Genomic DNA, 21,438 nt, shown 5'->3' with positions numbered 1-21,438 from the left:
AAATTTAGAGGTCTCATCAAGTTCTCCAAGACTTATTCTGCTTCTTTGTCCTTGGTAACCAATTTGTTCATGCTGGTGGTCTTTTTACAAGTACTTTTATCAGCAGCCCTTCTAAACATGAAATCATATTGTTTATTGCTTACGGGCACATGATAAGCTCAAAGAAATTCTTTGCCTCTCACACCTGTGAGCCATTTTTTGCTTTAGTTGTAATTCCTTTCTTCCTTATGGTTTCATTTATATCAAGAATTCCAAAATAGATATGGTTCAGTTCTTCCAGGAACATGTCCACTAACTGGTCACTGGATGAAGTTGTATATTTAATGTACCAACAAAGATTATAGATGACCTAAAAACTGTATGATTCTTAAACAGCACTGTAATGGCCAAGTACATATGGGGTCATAATTCACTATGTAGCACCTCACATTTCTCACATGGATATGTGAACACCTACTCCGTCTCTGCATTAGCTTGTTGATTTCAATCTGCTCTTACACTGGTAGGTGTAGATTTCCCATGATAGACCACCACCACATGGTGACACTCATTCTCTTGGGTCTTAGGAATAACATTGTTAGAGGAAATGCTACGCATCATTTTAGTTCCTGAGCCCCTCACTGATGTGTTTTGATTTACATAAACCACCCACCAATAATAATAAAGATACTTTTAGATCTTAAACATACACATTTAATTAGCACCAAAGCAAAAATAAATAATACAGATTCATATATTCATAGATATTCATGATAAGTAATAAAATACATTATAATATTCACACTTAAATCTAAATTCATTGCTTTCAGTTAGCTCACTTTCCAAGATTTATGGTGGCAGTCTCACATTGTCATCCCCTTCTTTTGGAACTCATGAGGCTCTAAATATTGGGAAATCCCTTCCCATTGTCCTTCAAAGACAAAATTTCAGTATGCTGTATTCAAGTGATTCCTTGCTGAAAATTTATTACTATAGCTTCTATTTGGTAAAGGTTGTAACTTGATAGAATATTGTCTATCTGAAATTGCCAACTGGCGTTCTCCAAAAAGTTTTTCATGTTTGTGGGAAGTTTGTAGGGCTTTAAAGTCTACTGGAAGAAAAAAAATTCAAGGGAAAAAGTTTGGGCATGTAGAGGTAAGAGAATGGGTAGAACATTAAAGAAAGGTGGAATCCTCTTGCACTGACCTTGGGAACAGAGATTAACTTGAAGTAAAGGTTTGGAGTTTTGGGGGGAAAAAAGGTTTGAGAAGGTTTCTTTCTTTTTTTGATATTACTGAGATAAAAAGAACATGAAACTAGGAAAATCAGCAGGCAGAGTTGAGGAGGGAGACCATACCAGGCATGCAAAACAGCTAGAGAAAATGCCCAGAACCAAGGGATGGAATGTCTTATTCATGGAACAGCCAGAAGGCCAGAGTCACTGGATCAAAGAATACATGTTAGAGAGCAAGGTGTAGGAAGACTGGACAGGTAGGAAGGGGCTGGATTGTGAAGGGCTTCGAACGTCAAACAAAGCATTTTATATGCAACCCCTGTCCCCAAACCCATTAGTATGGGACTCTTTCCTTACTAGTGGAGATGAATGCCCTGCCCTGCATGAGGTGGAGTTGGTGAAAGCAGGAGAACTATAGACTTCTTCACCATTCATTGAGTTTCCTGTCACTACGTATATTTCTGGCTTCTTTGGCAGGAATTAAAGTCTTCCTTGGAGAAGGAGTTCATAATTGTGAGAAGAAAACAAATCCCAAAACCTGAAATAGTTTTAGGAAGAATTTTATGAAGTCATTCAGCAAAGGAGAAAGCCAGAAAAAGGTGTGGCTCCTTCTTTGAGTCTTTGTGAGGCTACATTATATAGAGTTCAGACAAGGGGATAAGGGCATTTACCTGATTAATTGCAGGTAGGCAGTAGGGCAGTTTGGGGTATGTATCAGTAGGTAAGTATAAACATTCAAATTTGGGAAACCCAAAACACAAGCTTTGTGTAGACCCAAAACAAGACTGGGTGGGATGTAAGCATTTCCGCAGCCATCTGGCTTCCTGAGAATCTCTGAGGTCAGTTTGACCTTTATCATAAGCTTTGGGTTAGATAATTTTCTAGCCATATAAAGCTAGGTTCAAACAATATTAATAAATAATAAAATATTTCCCCACAATTCCCTTCTTTGGGACTTATTGAAGCCCAACATTCTTGTAAGCAGAGAGATGGGTTAAAGTCTCAAAGGAAGTTCATTAAAATAATTCAACTCAATGGAGATATCCTCCTAATTACCTATCTTCTCAAGAGCTTGATAGAATTCCTTTAAAGAGGGGTAGGGGTCAAATGATAACCTTCTGTATAATACAGGGGATTTCTCAGGCATTGAAAGCAACAGCTGAGAAAAATGCATATGACCACAAATTTTCATAAAAGTTGAACAAGTTTATCTATGCAGAGTCATAATGTCATACATTGCTTAAGAAGACAAACCTTGTTAAACAGACTCTATGGGTAAACTAAGTCAGATCTCATGACCTTGCCCAAATACAAGATTCTAAGGTACCACATAGATAAGGGCAATTTACCTGGTCTGTGTTGCTTCCCCTCCCCCCCAACACTAAGTAATTATTATTTTTCATTTTAAAGCAAAATGTGCCAATTAAATATTTAATAGTTTTAAAACATTGTGACCACATTCTTTAATAGCTCAATTCATATTCTAACAGCAACCAGATTAAAATAGAAGTTAATTTTCCAATTATGTAATTCCATTATCCTCTGGGTATCATTTTTCAGTTTAATAGCATTTCTTATCCAATAATTTCCCCAAAATCACAATACAAGAAAAATTAGAAGCTATCAATTACATGTACAATATTATGGATTTTTAAAGCATAAAACAAAACTTTTTGCCAGTAAAATTACATCAATTCAACGCATTTTTGAACCATATAACATTAAAAATTCACCTCATTTATCTATCAGTTAGTCACCCCATACCAATAACATTCAAAATCAGTATAGAATAATTATACTTCATAATAATAGCTAATTTTTATATAGCATTTACCATGTGCCAGGCACTGTGCTAAGCACTTTGATACTCAAACCCCCCTAGGAGGTAGATCTATTATTAACCTCATTTTATAAAGGAGGAAAGTGAGGCAAACAGATAGTGTCTGAGACTGCATCTGAACTCAAGTTTTCCTGATTCATGCAGTTTCCAAGCATATCACCTTAATGGCAAATATCAAATGTATTTTACGTTAAGTTCTCATCTACCACAACTATCCTATTGGAGAACACATCTCACTTTAAATGAGACCATATTATAATTTAGTTTCAGGACAAACTTCAACCCAATCAAATCTGGATTTACAATCACAAATGCTAACATTCAAAACCTCAATTTTCCCAAGGACCATTGTCTGTAGGACCTCAAATTATAAAATTCATTGCTTTCAGTTAGCTCACTTTCCAAGATTTATGGTGGCAGTCTCACATTGTCATCCCCTTCTTTCGGAACTCATGAGGCTCTAAATATTGGGACATCCCTTCCCATTGTCCTTCAAAGACAAAATTTCAGTATGCTGTATTCAAGTGATTCCTTGCTGAAAATTTATTACTATAGCTTCTATTTGGTAAAGGTTGTAACTTGATAGAATATTGTCTATCTGAAATTGCCAACTGGTGTTCTCCAAAAAGTTTTTCATGTTCTTTTTATCTCAGTGATATCAAAAAAAGAAAGAAACCTTCTCAAACTGTTTTTCCCCCCAAACTCCAAACCTTTACTTCAAGTTAATCTCTGTTCCCAAGGTCAGTGCAAGAGGATTCCACCTTTCTTTAATGTTCTACCCATTCTCTTACTTCTACATGCCCAAACTTTTTCCCTTGAATTTTTTTTCTTCCAGTAGACTTTAAAGCCCTACAAACTTCAAAACTGCATCTTTCTTGTTACACTCTGATTCAACATTCGCTTTATCTTCATTACTTTTTTTAAAGTCTATCTCATCTCTCTTTTTTTTCCAATCATATTCTAGTCTCACACTCCACCAAATTTCTCCTGTACAGATTTCCTTATGTAATACTAATTAATTGTTAAACTTTCACTTCTTCAACTGCATAGTCTCTTTCAATTTAGATGACTTTGCTATTAATTTATCTAAACAATGAAAGGCAATTGAATTATTTCAAACTAGCTTCAGATATGTTTATCTCTGGTCTCTATATCACCCTTCTAATAAAACAATGCATCTATCACCTCCAAGAAGGAGAGAGAGTAATAGAGACATGTGCCTTCCACGTAATCTTAATCTTAATACTAGTTGCAAACTTCCCCAAAATCTATCAATATTTTCTAGCGGTTAAAAAAAAAAACTCCTGTAAACCATAATTTGGAAATTTACAGTAAAGATATTACATTTGAACCACAAATTTAGTCTCTAATAGTTTATAATGCCATTCATTTCTACAAACTAGGAAACAGATTTCTTTTCTTTCTTGTCTGTCATTATCTCTATGATCTCTAAGGTAGCCAGGGTTGTGAAGACAGAGAGAAAGAAAGTATTTGGCAGTTTTCTTCCTTATCTCCCAATGAAAGTCTAATCAAAAGACCTGTAAGAGTAAGTCTCTGCTTAATTTTACAGATAGCTAAGAGAGCTGTTTAGGTATAAGATTTCATTATTCTTCTAAGCAACTTTTCTGCAATTGGTGTACAGCAGTCTTTATGGGGGACTGGATGCTCCCTTTTAAAAATCTTCAAGGTAAGTACAACTTTGTGCCACTAGAGAACTTCAGAAGTGGAAGTCCCAGTCAAAGCCCACCTCACTACCAAATTTGAGTTTCCCTCACTAACCTGGGGTTGTCATAAGTAAGTTAATATAGGATTAATGTTGAGAGACTGGTTTGACTGGTTCATCAAGGTTGCTCAATCAAGTAAATGAGTGTTCAGACAAGACAAGATATACATATCTTATAGAGGGGTCCCTTCCTAGATGGTCATAAGGTTCACCTGGTGCCTCTTGCTTGAGAGTTCTGGATCAAAACGCACTTTTCACTATGGCGTGGGGGCAGCTACTTGTTAGTTTATGAACTAGCTATCATGGGAGAGTTGAGGGGAGAAATACAGGAAAAGAAATCAAAAGAGAGAAAGCTCTGACAAAGGTCAAATTTTAACTGATTGCAGTGCTGTCCTCAGATTCCTCTGGTGATTAGTTCAAGGGAATTACAAATTTATGGATCAGGACAGTTTAGCAAATTCTAACCCACCTGAGCCCCTGGGCTAAAATCAAACACAGTCTCTTAATTTTCTGGAGTCCCAGAGTCCTCAGTCTTAATCCTCCTACTCTAGGGCCATTACTATCTTTGACCTGAACCCCAGGGGACTCACTAGGTTCTTAACACATCTGATTTGATCCCCTGTTGTTTGGATCCTGCCTAGAAAAAATGTGTGGCTCTCCCTTTGAGTCTTTGTGGGGTTACATTATAAAGAGTTCAAACAATGGTGTAAGGAAATTTGCCTGATTGGCCATACATGGCAGCAGGATAGTTTGAGGTCTGTAACAGCAGGTAGATATAAACAGTCAAATTCCAGGAAACCAAAACACAAACTTTGGATGCACCCAAAACAAGACCTGAATGGGATCTAAGCATTCCCTGCAGCCATCTGGCTTCCTGAGCATTTCTGTGGTTAGTTGACCTCTACCATAAACTTTGGGTTAGACAATTTTCTTGTCACATAAAACTGTGTTCAAACAATACTAATAAGTAATAAAATATTTTTCAACAAAGGGTGAGGGGACAAAAGGTTAGAGATGTTTATTCTGCCTCCTTTTGAATTACCCTATTCTAGAGGTGGGAGGACAGCCCTCACCACACATGGGGCCCACCCTCATTATATGTAGGTGATCCTGGAGATAACAGGGAGCTGTTGGAATTTGTTGAGTATGTGTATAGATATGAGGTAGGGGTAGAGGTTGAGGGGAGTGAAGTGATCAAATTGTGCTTTAGGAAAATCACACTAATGGTTGAATGAAGAATCTACCAGAGTGGGAAAAGACAAGGTAGGTAGACCCACCAGCAAGCTTTTGTAATAGTTCATCCATGAGATGATAAGGGCCAGCACTAGAGTAGTGGCAGTGTCCTATCTCATATATTTCAATGGCTTCTATCAGAATCTCTTAGCACTCAGTGATTCACCTTCCACTTAGAAGATAACAACTAATTAAATTCCCATTAAGAAATCAACAGAGCTTATTTAATCATATCTCACTTACCAAATTGTTATAAGCTTTCCCTTTTTAAATTTTACCCAAGCAAATCTCAAAACAATTCTATGTAAATGGGATAAGAGACTATATTGCTATTGCTCTAAGTCCTGAACACAATTCACCATCTCATTTTATGTCCTTGAAATTTCTTTGTACTCATATTTTCTAAATTTATTAAATAAAATGTCTCCCTCTTCACCTTTAAAACATCAAACTGTTTACATACAAAGGAAGTATCAACTTATTTTTCACAATGTTATTTACATCATTATATTTATTTTACTCTTCATTTGCTGTCCAATAGGGCTCAAGCCCTATCCAAAACCTGCTTCTTCACACACATATTTTAGCATTTTTTATTAGATGTAAATTATTTTTTCTGTTCTTTTAAGGCAGCAAAATATTTATCTTTGACAGCAGTAATATCTTATATGCATGACCAAAAATACTTTTTTCTGCTCCTTTTAACACTGATTGCTTTCTTACCTGTCACCATCACTACAAAAGCAATAAGGATGTTATTTTGTATTTTCTTTGTTTTATAGGTTGGCATGGCTAAAGAATTCATCATCAAGGATGAGTTTCTCCATGCTTAGTTACTCTTGTTTTTGGAAAGCTAAATTGATGTGTTGCAGAGCCTGTACTTGAAGTTTCTGCTGGCATAGGTCCTGAGAACCCAAGAGTCACTTTCATACCACGATGAGACATCATGGTAAGGCTTTATAAAGGTTTCAAATGAAACGCCACCTAAATTTTCTCTATTTTTAGATAGTATTTTTAGGCTTCTCTCCTTATTAGAAACCAGTAACACTTTCCATTTGATTGGAGCACTATTTCTCTAACTTACATTTCCATATCAGCAATGGAAATAAGGTAGTATTCTAATCATTTCTGCAAGAAGCCTTTACTTTTTCAATATGATAAATGAAGAAAATGGGATATACTAGTGCTTCTTGTACTTTAAAATGATGCTTACAATGTACCATTAAATGCCACAAATAGGAAAATCCTCCTCTCCAGACTTAAATTAAGATTAGAAGTGTCACAGTAGTATTTTTGTATGTCTTAGTCAATTATTGGGCATTATAGAAATAAAGCAACTGACCTACTGTCACAGTAGCCAAGACTGGTGTTATAAAATTGACTGATTTCACTGTCAGCTGATGTAGCCCTTGCTTTGAGTGAACAGGTGAGCTTGAAATTAGATGGACTGCAGCAATTGTTGAGCAACCAGAATATAATTCTGCTACTTGCATGATCATAAGAATTTGTCCTGGTCCCAATGAAATCCCTGGTTGATGCTCTGGATCTGACCTTTTTTTTTTTTTTTTTTCAGTATTTCATACCATGATTCACCCCTTCACTGTATGGAATGAATTTTAATGAAAACCCTCAACTTGCCCTTGGTCAGCAATCCAATTTTATTCCTCTTAACTTTTCTTTCCCATCCTTGATATTTTCAACCCAGAGCCTTGGCAAGGCTAAGTCATGACAGTAATATCCAATATAGTATGATTTCAGGGCCTTGATGGGGCACAAAATACTTTTCTACTTGCTTACTAATGTCCAAAATTCCTTTCACAGGGAATATCTGATTCTACAAACAGATACAAGACTTCTCCCATCTCTGGGAGAAAAAACATACTAATTAAAACTCTGAGGAAGATGTATGTGACTCAAATCTTTGTCTGAGAGCAAGTTTTGAGAAGAGGGGTTCTGACCATCTAAGAGAGGGCAGCTGGCAGGACTACTACTGAGGAGGAATGAAGGGCCTAGAACAGGAACCCTGGGGACAAAATTTGTTATATTCACACTTTTGCTGTGATTCTTCTCTCTAGAGGGCATTATTTGATCAACTCTCCTGGATTCAGAAGGTCCTAGAAGAGATTAGAGAAATTAGGATAAGGACACTGAAAGAAGAAATAGTTTAAGTGAAGAGGATGGTTAATGTATCTTCCATGACAAGAAAAAGGAGAAGAGGCTATGTTAATGCAGAGGAGTTTTGAGTAACAAAGGAGAGGAGTTGAGAGTATTTATACCGGATGATGACCAACTTTTCAGTGAAGTATTATGCTAAATCAGCTGCTATAAGTGTATGTATTGGTGGGTTGTGTGGAAAAGTTTGGAACAATCATTGTGTAGAATAAGATAGGAAGTAAAAAATAGTAGAATGTAAAGACTGTTAAATAGCAGCAAGGGCCCAGCTAAAAGCAATATTTTCAGTTCTAATCTTTTATCTCTCTCCACTTGATCTCTACTACACACATCGTGTATATACCTCAAATGCCCAAATTAGATTGTAAGATTCTTGAGGATAGAGACTGTATACTTTTTCATTGTACACTAGTACACCATCTCAAGTGTCTACCAATGCACTAGACTTTCTATTTTTTGTCCTATTCTATGATTTTATCTGTATACAGAACTCCAAGCATGTAATGTCCCTCCACCAATGCAGATCAGCAATTTATCTATAATTCATAATCAAATCCTGGAGCACTAAGAGGATAAATGGGAGGGAGTAAGGAAATATACATTTAAATAGCATCTGCTCTATACCAAGCTGTGTGCTAAGGGCTTTACAAATATTGAATTTGATCCCTACAACAACCTTGCAAGGTCAGTACTGTGATTATCCTCACTTTCTTCAGTTGAGAAAACTGAGGCAAATAGAGGTTATTTGACTTCTTGTTATCATCCTCATTTTTTTTCAGTTGAGAAAATCAAGGCAAATGGAGGTTAAATGACTTGCTTTGGGTTTGACCATACCTAAATTCAAGTCTTCTTAACTTCAGGCCCATTTTTCTATCCATTGAGCCACCTAGGTGCTTCAATGACTTGTCCCAAATCACAGAACCAGTATGTGTCAGAGGCAGGTCCTGAATCAGGTCTTCCTGACTCCAAAACTTGTTCTTTATTTACTCTGCCACATGTAAGAGTCCTGTTGAACCTAACTAAATTACATTAATAAATGTGTGAGTATACTTTGCTGCATATACTGTCAGATTCAATGATGATTATTTTTAGTTGACCTGGTTTTTTTCTTTCTTTTTTTTTTACTTCTTTGTCATGAGGAATGGACCAGTATATAGGCAAAGATATATTCAGAAATGAAATTTACATAAAAAAGAGAGCAATAAACATTAAAAATTTTAAATAAATGAATAAATATTAAGTACTTAAATATTTTTCTATAAAATTACAGTATGTAAATGCAAAGTTAATTTCAATGAAAACCTATAGATATAGAATAACAAACTGAGACTGGGGTGGAAAAAGGGATATTTTCTGCTTTGACTACTAGTTTGGGGAGAATAGCTTCCGGAGGCAGCCTCCTTGTTATTTAATAAAGAACAAAGACAGAAACAAAAACGATTGGTCTTGCCAGATCTGAGCCATGATGTGGCTAAGAATTAAGCAGATTATGCATAATACATCTGTTGAAAGACAATACTTAGTTGTATTTGTACTAAGTAGATCTGCTATTGTTCTCCAAACACTGCTGCCACTTCTGGACATGAAGTAACCACTCCACCAGGAGAAGCTAGTTGAATGCACACATAACCTGATAAGCTATGCACTGCAGTAATAGTAAAATAGTTTATAGTAGAAGGGGAGGGGGAGGCCTTCTCAACTCAATGAGAGGCCTCAGGAATCAAGTGTAAGGCTTGTCACATATGATGAAATTTTAATGTGTAAATAAGACTTACCTATAAGCACCTTGATGGCCCAGTGGGTAGGGCTGGGTCTGGAGTCAGGAAGACCTGAGTTCAAATCTGGCCTCAGACACTTACTAGCTGCTTATTACTTGGGCAAATCCTGTTTGCCTCAATTTCCTTATCTGTAAAATAAGCTGGAGAAAGAAATGGCAAATCACTCCAGTATCTTTGTCAAAAAACAAAACCCCAAATGGGGTCACAAAGGGTTGGACACCATTGAAAGGACAGAACATAAGCTCTTTGATCTCTACAAGGTGTGAACTTCTTTAATTAGGTTTATATGGGAACAATAGATTAGCTAAAACAAATAATACTTCTAAGGACTTCAAATATATGGAGAAGTTTTAGCAATTGATGGAAGATTCCAGGTTCAGAAGCACTTAGTGGAGGAAGATCTTTGCTCCTTTACAAGAAGGAATGGGTAGGGTGTATGGAATGAATCCAGAAATCATAGTACATTTCTCCTCCTCATCCTGTGCCATTGACCATTTCATAAGAGAAATTGGACCAATACTGGAAAACCAAATATTTTGTATATATCTCTAAGGAATATGAAACCAACCTCTTACAAATGGATAACTTGGTTTTTTATAGTTGGCATTTAAGGTTGATTGCTTTAAATTTATAGGGGGTATAGATTACAATTTAAATTCAGATTTACTTGTATTTTATAAATGTGTGTGTGTGTAATTGTTCAGGTCAATTTGATGAGATTACAGGGCTTGGACCTTTGTCTGGATACATCTGAAAGGCATTTCTCAAGGATGTAAGCATTTCCATTGGCATCTTGCTGAGAGGACAAGGATCTTCCCTGATTATTTTGAGTAACTGAGGTTGACTCCAGGATAATTAGTGACTGTCAAAAGAATCAGTCTATGAAAGTGAGCTTTTCATGGTTTACTCTATTATTCCCTGGACTTCCACTTGATATTACAGCAGAGTAAACCTTTGTGTGGTGGGGGGGCAGGGCTGGGGGAATGGGGAGAGACATCTCTTTCCCCCTTTTTCCCGAAAAGTAGTTACTATTGCACTCAGGGACCTGGCTGCCCCCAGGTGGCACTGCATCTCTGGCCATCCTTTCCACAACAGAATGCACTTTTTCTCAGACCCACCTCAGACCCATTGCCACTTCCAGGCTGTCCCTATGTTGACATCATTCAATAAATTTTCTTTCTTTGAGGTTCTTGTAATCCAAATATATCACCCAATCCAGTTCCAGTATCAATTTCTTTCCTGGCATACATCATATATTCTCCTCACTCAGTCACTCTGTACTTCATGAACACTCTTTTTCTCAATGTAAACACCTATTCTCATACTAAGAGGTTTCAACACACAAACTATAACCTCAAACACCCTAGTATCCCATTTTCCTCAACTTCAATGACCAATTTTTCCATTCTACCCCAGCCACATACAGGAATAGTCACACCCTTGATCTCATCACCATCCATTTATGTTGCACTACTATGAATAAAAACTCTGACAATCTTATAAATGCATATTCATTCATCACATCACATCATTCATCTCTCCCTATGTCCAACTTCTAATAAACTATATTATTTGTCCTCACCATAACTTACTTTCTCTTTGTCTCTTAGGATTTTCCCAGTTCATCAGCCCTGATCTTATTTCACTCACCTTCCTCCCCGAGAGTTCACAATAACTATCCTTTACTCTAGAAAACCTTGCCCCCTTGTTCTATTGCCTCTCACATCTTGTCAGACTGATTCTAGTTTACTGTCTCCATTCCTACTCATGTGCTGCTGAATGGAGATGGTGAAGTCACATAACTTTCTGAATTAGATCTACTACAAATTAATGCTATCTAAATTTAACTAGGCCTTCATTTTAGAAGGCAATCCTTTTACTTCTCCCTAATCCATTCTCTTTCCCCCAACCTCCCCCCACCCCATCAGTTATTCCATGTCTTCTTTTTTCTCCCCAAGGTTCCCACAGCATTTTTTATCCTGTCCCTTCAATTCATACTTTACTTCGAAAACAGAGACCATTCAGAAAATGGAGGCTATTCACTCTAAGCTATAACATCTCTCCTATGCATCTCAAAATATCATCCAGTCCCTGATGAAAAAATGACCCTTCTCCTCATGAAGACCAACCCTTCATATCAACTCCTCTGAAAGATTTCTTTACAATCATTACTTCTCTAATTATTTAATATTCCATCTCATCTTATCTACATCTTTCTTTGCCTACAAACACAGCCACATTTCCCATATCAACAGGTCAGTCCACCAGTTTTTGTTTTTTTTAAAAAGTAAAGCCAGCAGCCCCAATGAGAGAAGGAAGAACCTTTTTATTGACACACAAGAAAGAAGAGAGTCTTTTAGTCATGGAACATTACAAATAGCCAGACTTAAAAAAAAGTGGGCTGGCATTCAGGAGAGGCTAACCATGTCCCTCTCTGACAATTCAGTAATGTTAATTGTTTTATGGGACCCATCTGCCTCTTGTAATCTTTACTAGGATATCAGCGCTACCAATTTTGCTGTCTCCTTGGATGAGATAAAATTTCCCCTACTTGCACAAGGATAAGCAACATATCTTTTGGGAATTGTCACCTGTAGGGGTTGGAATTATCCCAGATATAACCGGTGTCCAAGATAACAACTTTTCTTTTAATTATACCTTTAAACTAACTTGTGGGGCCATCTCTAGTCATCCTGATTTATATCTTTCCACCAGACCCAGATGGCTCCAGAGGAGAAAGTGAGGCTGTTGACCTTGCACAGCTTTCCCTCACTTATATCCAATTTGCTTGCAAGTCATGGCATCATCTTCCTGATGTCATGGTCCTTGTCAAAAATGAAGGACAAAGAACCATAAACTAACTTAGAGGGAAAGCTAAATTCCTGAGCTCAACTCAAGGATATAGCAAGGTGGCTTTAGGCAGATGTACACTTAATTATAAAATTAATACAGCATAAAATAAATTACATTGTAGAATCAATACAATAAAAATCAATACAAAAGAAACTGGAGGTATTTTTAAATTTTTTCCCCACTTAATAGTATTTTTTCCCAATTACATGTAAAGATAGTTTTCAACATTCACTTTTATAAGATTTTGAGTTCCAATTTTTTTTCTTCCTCCCTCCATTCTCCCTCCCCAAAATGGCATGCAATCTGATATAGGCTATACATGTACAATCATATTAAACATTAGTCACGTTGTGAAAGAAGAACAAAAGGGAAAAACCATGAGAAAGGAAAAAAAAAGAAAAAGTATGCTTCAATCTGCATTCAGACTTCATAGTTCTGTCTCTGGATGTGAATAGCATTTTCCATCATGAAGCTTTTGGAATTGTCTTAGATCATTTTATTGCTGAGAAGAGCCAAGTCTATCGAAGTTGGTCATTGCACAAGGTTGCTGTTTCTGTGTGCAATGTTCTCCTGGTTTTGCTCATTTTACTCATTTTAATCAAATTGGCTAAAGATTTATAAATTTTCTTAATCTTTTCAAAGAGCTAGGTTTTATTTTAATTTCTCATTTATATAGACTTTTTATTTGTTTATCTATTTCTTGTCTAATTTTTAATATCTCCTGTTTTGACTTGTTTTAAGTTTGGCAGCTTTCATACTTTTAGAGAATGTATATTTAGTTCATTGATTTTCTCCTTTTCTATTTTGTTAACATATATCTGTAGGGATATGACTTCTCCACTGAGGACTGCTTTATCTGTATCCCAGAAATTTTTGGTATGTTGTTTCATCATTATTTTCTTTTGCATAATTACTAATTGTTTCTAATGTTTGTTTTTTGACCTATATATTATTTAAGATTTTATTGTTAAGTCTTCATTTGGGTCTGTGTTTTTTGTTTTGTTTATTTATTTGTTTTGGTGCTCCTAGAACTGATTACTCATTATGGTCTGTAAAGGGTACATTAACTATCTTGGCCTTTTCACTTTTGTTTGTGATATTTCTATGTCCTAATATATAATCAACTTTTGTAAAACTTCCCTATTATGCTGAGAAATTGCTGCATTATTTAGCAGTTCAATTTAGAAAGTGTCATAAGTCTCTTAGGTCCTATTTCTCTAGCAATTTGTTTGGTTTTATAGTTTTTCTTTTGTTACTCTTTCTGTTAGACTTATCCAAAACTGAGTAATACCTCACAATCTGCTGTCTCTATTGTGCTACTGTCTATATATTCTTATAGCTCAGTTAATGTTTTCTTTATGAATTTAGATTCTAAGACATTTAGGCTACATAAGTTTGATATGATACTAGTTTGTTGTCTATGGTTCTTTTCAGCATAATATAATTCATTTTTATGTTCTGAATGTTTGTTTTTCTTTTTTCTGATAAAATGATTACAATCCTATTTTTTTTTAAATCACTTGATGCACAGTAAAAAAAATGTGGCTTATTGTTTTTATTATCTTTATTTTTTAAACATGGGATTTTTTCTAAGCAACTGACTGTGGAGTTTTTTTTAATCTAATCTATCACTTTTTTCATTTTATTGAATGTTTACTTTGCTCACATTTAAAGTCATAAAACATGGGTTTATATTTTCCTTCATTTATCTCTAAAGTTGGGTTTTTTTTTCTGAATTGGGATATTTTCACCTTTTCCACTATAAACACATAATTATTTTTCCAGTTATTTTAGTTCAATCTATTTTAAAGCAACCTTATTCCCACCACATTTCTTTCCCTTCTGAAGGGCCACTCCCTTTTTGTTACCCTTTGTCTAGTTTTGTTTATTAGTTCCTTTTTTTTTCTTGTTTTTTAACCTAGTCACTTAATTATTCCCCTTTTCTATTTCCTTAGTTAACTATTCTAATGTAGCAAAATGCCTAGAGAGAGGTCCATGTGTTGCTCAGGACCTGCTATTGTGTGGCTCAAAGGGAATCAGAATAGACACTTCTATCCTCTTCTCTCTGCACACTTAGCCAAGAGAAGTTTTCATTCTTGTTGGGAAGGGAAGCAGCTCGTCAGAGTCCTTTGCTCTCCTTAGAGAGAGGGAGTACTGGGCTAGAAGTATATCATCTGGTCCTTTAAATATTGTTAATCTAGGGGTTATAACTGGGCTCCATCTAACATCTGATTGCTTTGTCATTTGAGGGGCAAGGAGAGATTCCAAGCTCTTTATTGTGGTTTGACCACTTCCCCACCTAATTCCAGTTCTACAATAAACACACATAGCAAATAAACCCATTTTCCCCCAAATTGTAGCAAAATAGAACTCAGAGAAAGTATACAAAGTAGTAGAATATATACCACACAATACAGACTGAGGAAGGTCTCCTGTTGGGAGCAAGATAACTCAGCTCGACCAAGAGAGAGAGTGAGTACTGGATGCCAACTAAGGGGAAACTTGCTGAAGTCTTTGGAGTAGCAAGTGAAGGGTAGAGCCATGATGGAGACTGCCAGTTCCTCCCATGTCTTTCCAGAATCTTTTCTGTTAGTAACCTGCAGTACGGTTGGCCTCTTTTACCTTCTCCCTGGAAGCCAGAAGCCAGGAGTTTCGTGTAAGTCTTTCCAGGTTTTTCTGAAATCTGCCTGCTCATCATTTCTTATAGCAAATAGTACTCAATTACATTCATACACCACAACTTGTTCAGCCGTTACCCAATTGATAGGCATCCTAGAGATAATATTCATTTTAATGTTTTCAGCAAACAAATAGGCAAGTTCCAGATAAGGCAGTAGGTTGTTTGAGATGTATAAAAGAAAGCAATTCCTCACATTCCTTGTAGCAATCTCTATATGAAATCAAGTCATGCTGATTGGTAGATCTGGAAGGTGTATAGGGTCAGCATGTCCTGTATGACCTACATGCTCTGGTTTAAGCAATAAACAAATCTTAGATTGGACAAGTTTGGTCTTTTGTCTAGCAGAGCAAGGTTCCTCCCCATGATAAGTTATTACATGAGAACATTTCCCAGTAAATACAGGAGTAAAAATTACCCAGTAACATACAGGATACCTACCACTATTATCTGTTATAATTCTGGAAATACAATAGCAATAGTAATAAGACATGAGAAAGAAATTAAAGGCATAAATTAGTATCCATATTTTCTGATATGATTGTATACTTTAAAAATCTTAGGGCAGTAGCAAATATATTAATCAAGATAATAACTTCAGAAAAGTTGCAGGCTACAAAATAAACTATCAAGAATCAACTGCATTTCTATATAATAATAACAAAATTCAAAAGTCAATAATAAGGAAATTTGATTCTAAATAACTACAAAATGCATAAAATATCTGAGGGTCAAGCTACCAAAGAACACAAAAGACTTGTATAGATTCAATTATAAAGTGCTCCTTAAAGAAATTTTTAAAAAATGGACTAGTTGGAAAATTATTCAGTACTCATGGCTGGATCACCATGTTATAATATAAATGACAATACTACCAAAATTAATTTACATATTTAATGCTATATGATTAAGTTGTCAAAGTGATATTTTATAGAACTTAATAAAATAATAGCAAAATTCATTTGGAAAAATAAAAACAATCTAGAGTATCGAAGAAAATTATGAAAAGAGCTAGGGATGAAGGGAGAATAGCAATTCTAGTCCTCAAACTATTGTACAAACTGTCAGTCATCAAAACTATTTGGTATTGATTAAAAAATAGAGAGATTGATCATTGGAACAGACTATACAAAGGAGAATCAGAAACAATGGAATACAATAACAGAGTGTTTAATAAAATCGAATGCATAATTTTTTAGGTTAAAAAATTTAGACTATTTGATTTGTAAAAAATACTGGAAAACTGGAAAGAAGTCTTCCAGAAATCACACTTAAGTCAACACTTATACAATATCCCAAAATGAATTCTAAATCAATGTTGATGTTAATGTTAAAGATGATATTAAAAAATTAGGAGAAGCAAATCATATACCCCTTATAGCGCTGGGTCGCAGATGCCTTCTTAACCAAGCAAGGAATGGAGATGATTACAAAAGATAAAATAGATAACATCAAGAGAAATGATTATTTTTCTCTTATATTAATAACCAATGTTAAGTTAGAATTAAAGTTTTCACTTCCTATTTCCTCATTCAGAAACCAGCCCCTATAGGTTATTCAGGTAGGCTCTGAAGGATATTGCTGATAGATGAGATTGCCCAGATCCTCTGGGTACATGCTTCTTGATCTTTATCTTTCTTTCTTTGTCTTTTAAAAATACCATTTCTTATGTGGAATGGATCTCCGGGAAGGTGAGGAGGAGGGCTTCTTCAGAAAACTATAATGATATAAAAAAAAAACAATAAAAACTTATTTTAAAATATGTCTATATATACCTAACTACCTACCTACCTATTTATCTATCTATACCACAGTTAATCATTCTCTTAATGGGGATAAAAGTTCTAGGCCCAATGGAAATAACAAATCCCCAAAACATATTTAGGTAGATGTTTTACAGTGTAATTATTGTTTTATACCTGGTCATTGCAATACCTTGATTGTTTTACAACTGCACTATACACCTTCTGCTTGATTTCTCTTCTTCAAGTACCTTCCCACTCCAATTCATCCCTTTCAGCTATCAAAGTGATCTTCCTAAAGCTCAGTTCTGAACATGTCACCTCACTCCTCTCAATAAATGTCAATGACTCTTTATTTATTTTTGGTTTATTTTATTTTATTTTATTTTATTTATTTTAATCCTTTAGGATCAAATATAAAATCTTTTGTTCAGCTTTTAATGTTCTTCATAACCTACCACCTTCCAACCTTTCCAGTACTCTTTTACTTTATTCCCTTCCTAATACCCTATGACCCAGTGACACTGGCTACTTCATTGCTGCTCCTTACAAAAGACACTCTGCTCCCCACCCCCACCCCATTTTCACTGACTGACTCTCATGCCTGGAATTCTCACCTTCTTAATTTCTGACATGCTGGATGTCCCAACTTCCTTCAAGTCTTAGCTAAAATATCACCTTTTGAAAGAAAGCCTCTTCAAATTCCCCTTAATGTTAATGCTTTCTGTCTTAGAGTACCTCCAATTTATTCTGTATGTATCTTGTTTGTATATATTTGTTTCCACATTATTTCCCCCATTTGATTGTGAGCTTCTTGAGGAATCTTTTTTTTTTTTGCCTTCTCTGTATCCCTGCTAATTAGGACAATGCCTGGCACTTAATAGGTGCTGAAAATTCTTATTAAGTTGATGAAGGGGGTCATATCTTATAGTCTCATCTTGACTTCTAGCATTGATTTTGGTAAAGCTCTGAGCAACAAAGTGAGTTTCAGCATTAAAAATGACCTTTTCCCAAACTTCAGTGCTCCAGTCCTTGTACTGTCTTGCCCATGGTAAACATTTTTCCTTCAGAGCATGGTCAGTGGTTATTTTTATTAGATTTCTCACTGGTGCAGTGAGATGATGCATAGAGTAAATAGAGTGCAGAGTCAGGAAGAAGTAAATTCAAATCTGGCCTCAGATACTTACTAACTGTGTGTGACTTACCCAGGGCCACACTTTTTTTTTTCTTTTGAATGTTTGTTTTTTTTTTAAATATGATTAATTATGGGGATCTTGATCATAATGAATGATTTCTTGGATAAATTGCTATAGTTTGATAGGATTTTGTTTAAAATTGTTGATTCAGTATTCATTAATGATATTGATCTTCACTTTCCTTTGAGTTTTATCTTTCTCTGGTATAGATATTAGCTACATTTGTCTCATAAAAGGATTTTGGTATGGTTCTTTATTTTCCAAATTTTGAGAATAATTTTGAAATTTGGGTACTAATTGTTCTTTAAAAGATTGATTGAATTGTCCTCTGAATCCATCAGGTTTAGCAGTCCCCGTTTCTCCTCCCCTCCCCCCCTTTTCAGCAGTTCCTTTATAACTAAAATCATTTCCTTTTCTGAAATAATTAAGATCTCTATATGGTTTTCTGATAACTTGGAAATTTTATGAAGGGATTCTTTTATTTCTTTTGTATTCTTATTTTTGTTAGCATATAATTGTGTATAATATTTCTGATTATTCTTTTTATTTCTTCTGGTTTTGTTGTGATTTCACATTTCTCATTTGCTATTTTATTGAGTCAATTTTTCTGTTCTCTTATTTTTATTCAAATTAGCTAAAGATTTTATCCATTTTATTGGTCTTTTTAAAAAAACATCTTTTGGTTTTATAATTTCAATTTTTTGTTTCCAGATTATCTAATTCCCCTCTAATTTTTAATATTTCCTCTATTGTGCTTATTTTAATTTTTGGTTGGTTTTCTAATGTTAGAAAAATCTGAAACAAAAATCTACTACAGAAGTGAGTGAAGGAATGCCTTTTTTATGCTTCTTAAGAGAGAAGCAGGCACAACACACTCTAATATGGCACGTGTGGGCTGGGTTCACTGGTAGAATCAGCTTTTAAATGGTTAGTAAGATCCATACTCCATCCACTAGGGCTAGGATTGGTCTAGTTCATCTGAGTTACACTCTTCCTGGACAGCCCATCTCATGTTCCTCCATGTTCTGTTAACTCCACCCACTTCATGCATCCCATGTTCAAAAATGGTGGCTATCTCCACCCTTGGGGTGTGTCAGTTAATATTCAATAAGCTTATTAAGCAAGTGCAGTGGAGAAAAGCCTTTGCCCTGTCGAGGACCCATCTTTGACCCTGATGGGTTGCAATCAGTTTAGCCTCCAGGGCTCTTTCTTAAGGAACTAGTTGTTTGCAGAATGTTTGGGGCACTTTCTGATTGGTTGAGGGATTATCCACAAGATCTTGGAAGTCCTCAGAATCCCCCTGTTCTGTTGTGGAAGCCTAACTTCTAATCCTTTCTTACAGTAATTTTTATGCATATTCAGTTTATTAGTCTTCTCTTTCTCTATTTGTGAATATACGGTTATAAGATATAATTTACCCATTGAGGACTGCTTTAGCTACCTCCTAGAAATTTTAGTATCTTGTTTCATAATTATCATTTTTACATAAATATTGATTGTTTCTATGATTTGTTCTTAATTATTTAAATTTTATTGTTGTCTCCAATTGGATCTGTATTTTTTGTTTGTAGTCCCTGAACCAATTTCTGTTCTTATTGCATTATGGTCTATAAGAGATATATTCACTGTTTCTGCCTTTTAATATTTGTTATGTGGTACAGAAAAATATGTATATTCATTTGTTGTCACATTAGGAAACACCAAAAGTCTTTTAACTCTAGTTTTTCCAGAATTTTAAAAAATATTTTCTATATTTTCCCTTTTGTTTACATTTTTATTAGACTTCTCCAAAACTGAGAAAGGGATATTGGAGTCTCTTGTCACTGTTGTGTTACTATCTCTGTCTCCTTGATACTCAGATAATATTTCCTTTATGAATTTGGATGCTAAGGTATTTGGAGTGTATAAATTTTTTACTAATATTGGTTTGTTTTGTATGGTCCCATTCAGCATAATAAAATTTCCTTGTTTATCCCTTTATAGTTTTTTGAATGTTTGTTTTTGCTTTATAAGACAGTATTATGGCAACTCTTGCTTTTTTGAATTAGTTTGATTCATAATAAATTTTTCTACCTCCCCTCAGTTTTATTTTGTGTGTGTTTTTGCTTTTTTAAATGTGTTTCTTGTAAGCAAAAAAAATTGTAGGATTTTTTTCTTATCTAATCGATTATTCCTTTTCTTTTGATTGGTTTGTCTAATCTATTCATATTTGAAGTTATAAGGATTGTGTTTATATTTTCCTCTAGCTATCTATTTTTTAGGTTAAGATTTTCCTTTCATCTACTATAAATATAATATTATCTTCCTTTAGTTACTTTAATTTCATCTTTTTTTTTAATGTGACCCTGATACTACTGGCTCTCGACCCCTCCCTCTGATTCCCTCTCCATGTTCATTGCCCTTTCCTCTTTAGTGTTTTATTAATTCTTCTCTCCTGATTTTAAATGTTTATATATTTCTTCCCCCTCTTTTCCCCTTATAGTCAGGTATCCTTTATTTCTCTCCTCCCCTTTTTCCTCTCCTGTTCATTATTTATTTTTAAATTTCATTTTTTGCACCCCTTTCCAAAAAGGATTTCTTTCACTCTCATTATCCATTTTCTCTTTCTGTGTACTCTAGACTCTCATCTTCTAATTCATGACACCTGTAATGATCTAGTTTCTCTCTTTTTACTGTGTTTTTCATGCAATCAAAGTTTCCAAATTATCTATTCTAAGCTCTGCCCTCTAGGAGCTTTCTTCCACAGCCTGGTAGGGCTTACCCTATGGATTTCTCTTTTCCATTGTTCCTTACTCTCAGAACAATGTCTATTATTGCAGGTGTCTGATAGGACATTGTCCCATTTTGGTGCCCCTCTTTCCCCTCCCCCCATTGATCTATATCCTCTCTAGTTGCCTTTTTTTTCTTCATTTGCCTGGAAATCCTTATATCTGTACTTTTCTACTCCTCTAGGTACTAGATGTTCCCAGAGTTTCCCACTCCCTACTTCCCAAGAGAAGTAAACTTTTCTG

Source organism: Vombatus ursinus, unplaced genomic scaffold (genome assembly GCF_900497805.2).
Source record: "Vombatus ursinus unplaced genomic scaffold, bare-nosed wombat genome assembly UNPS02014924.1, whole genome shotgun sequence".
Classification (NCBI taxonomy): domain Eukaryota; kingdom Metazoa; phylum Chordata; class Mammalia; order Diprotodontia; family Vombatidae; genus Vombatus; species Vombatus ursinus.
The sequence above is the reverse complement of the archived record's forward strand: the minus strand, read 5'-3'. Positions refer to the sequence as shown.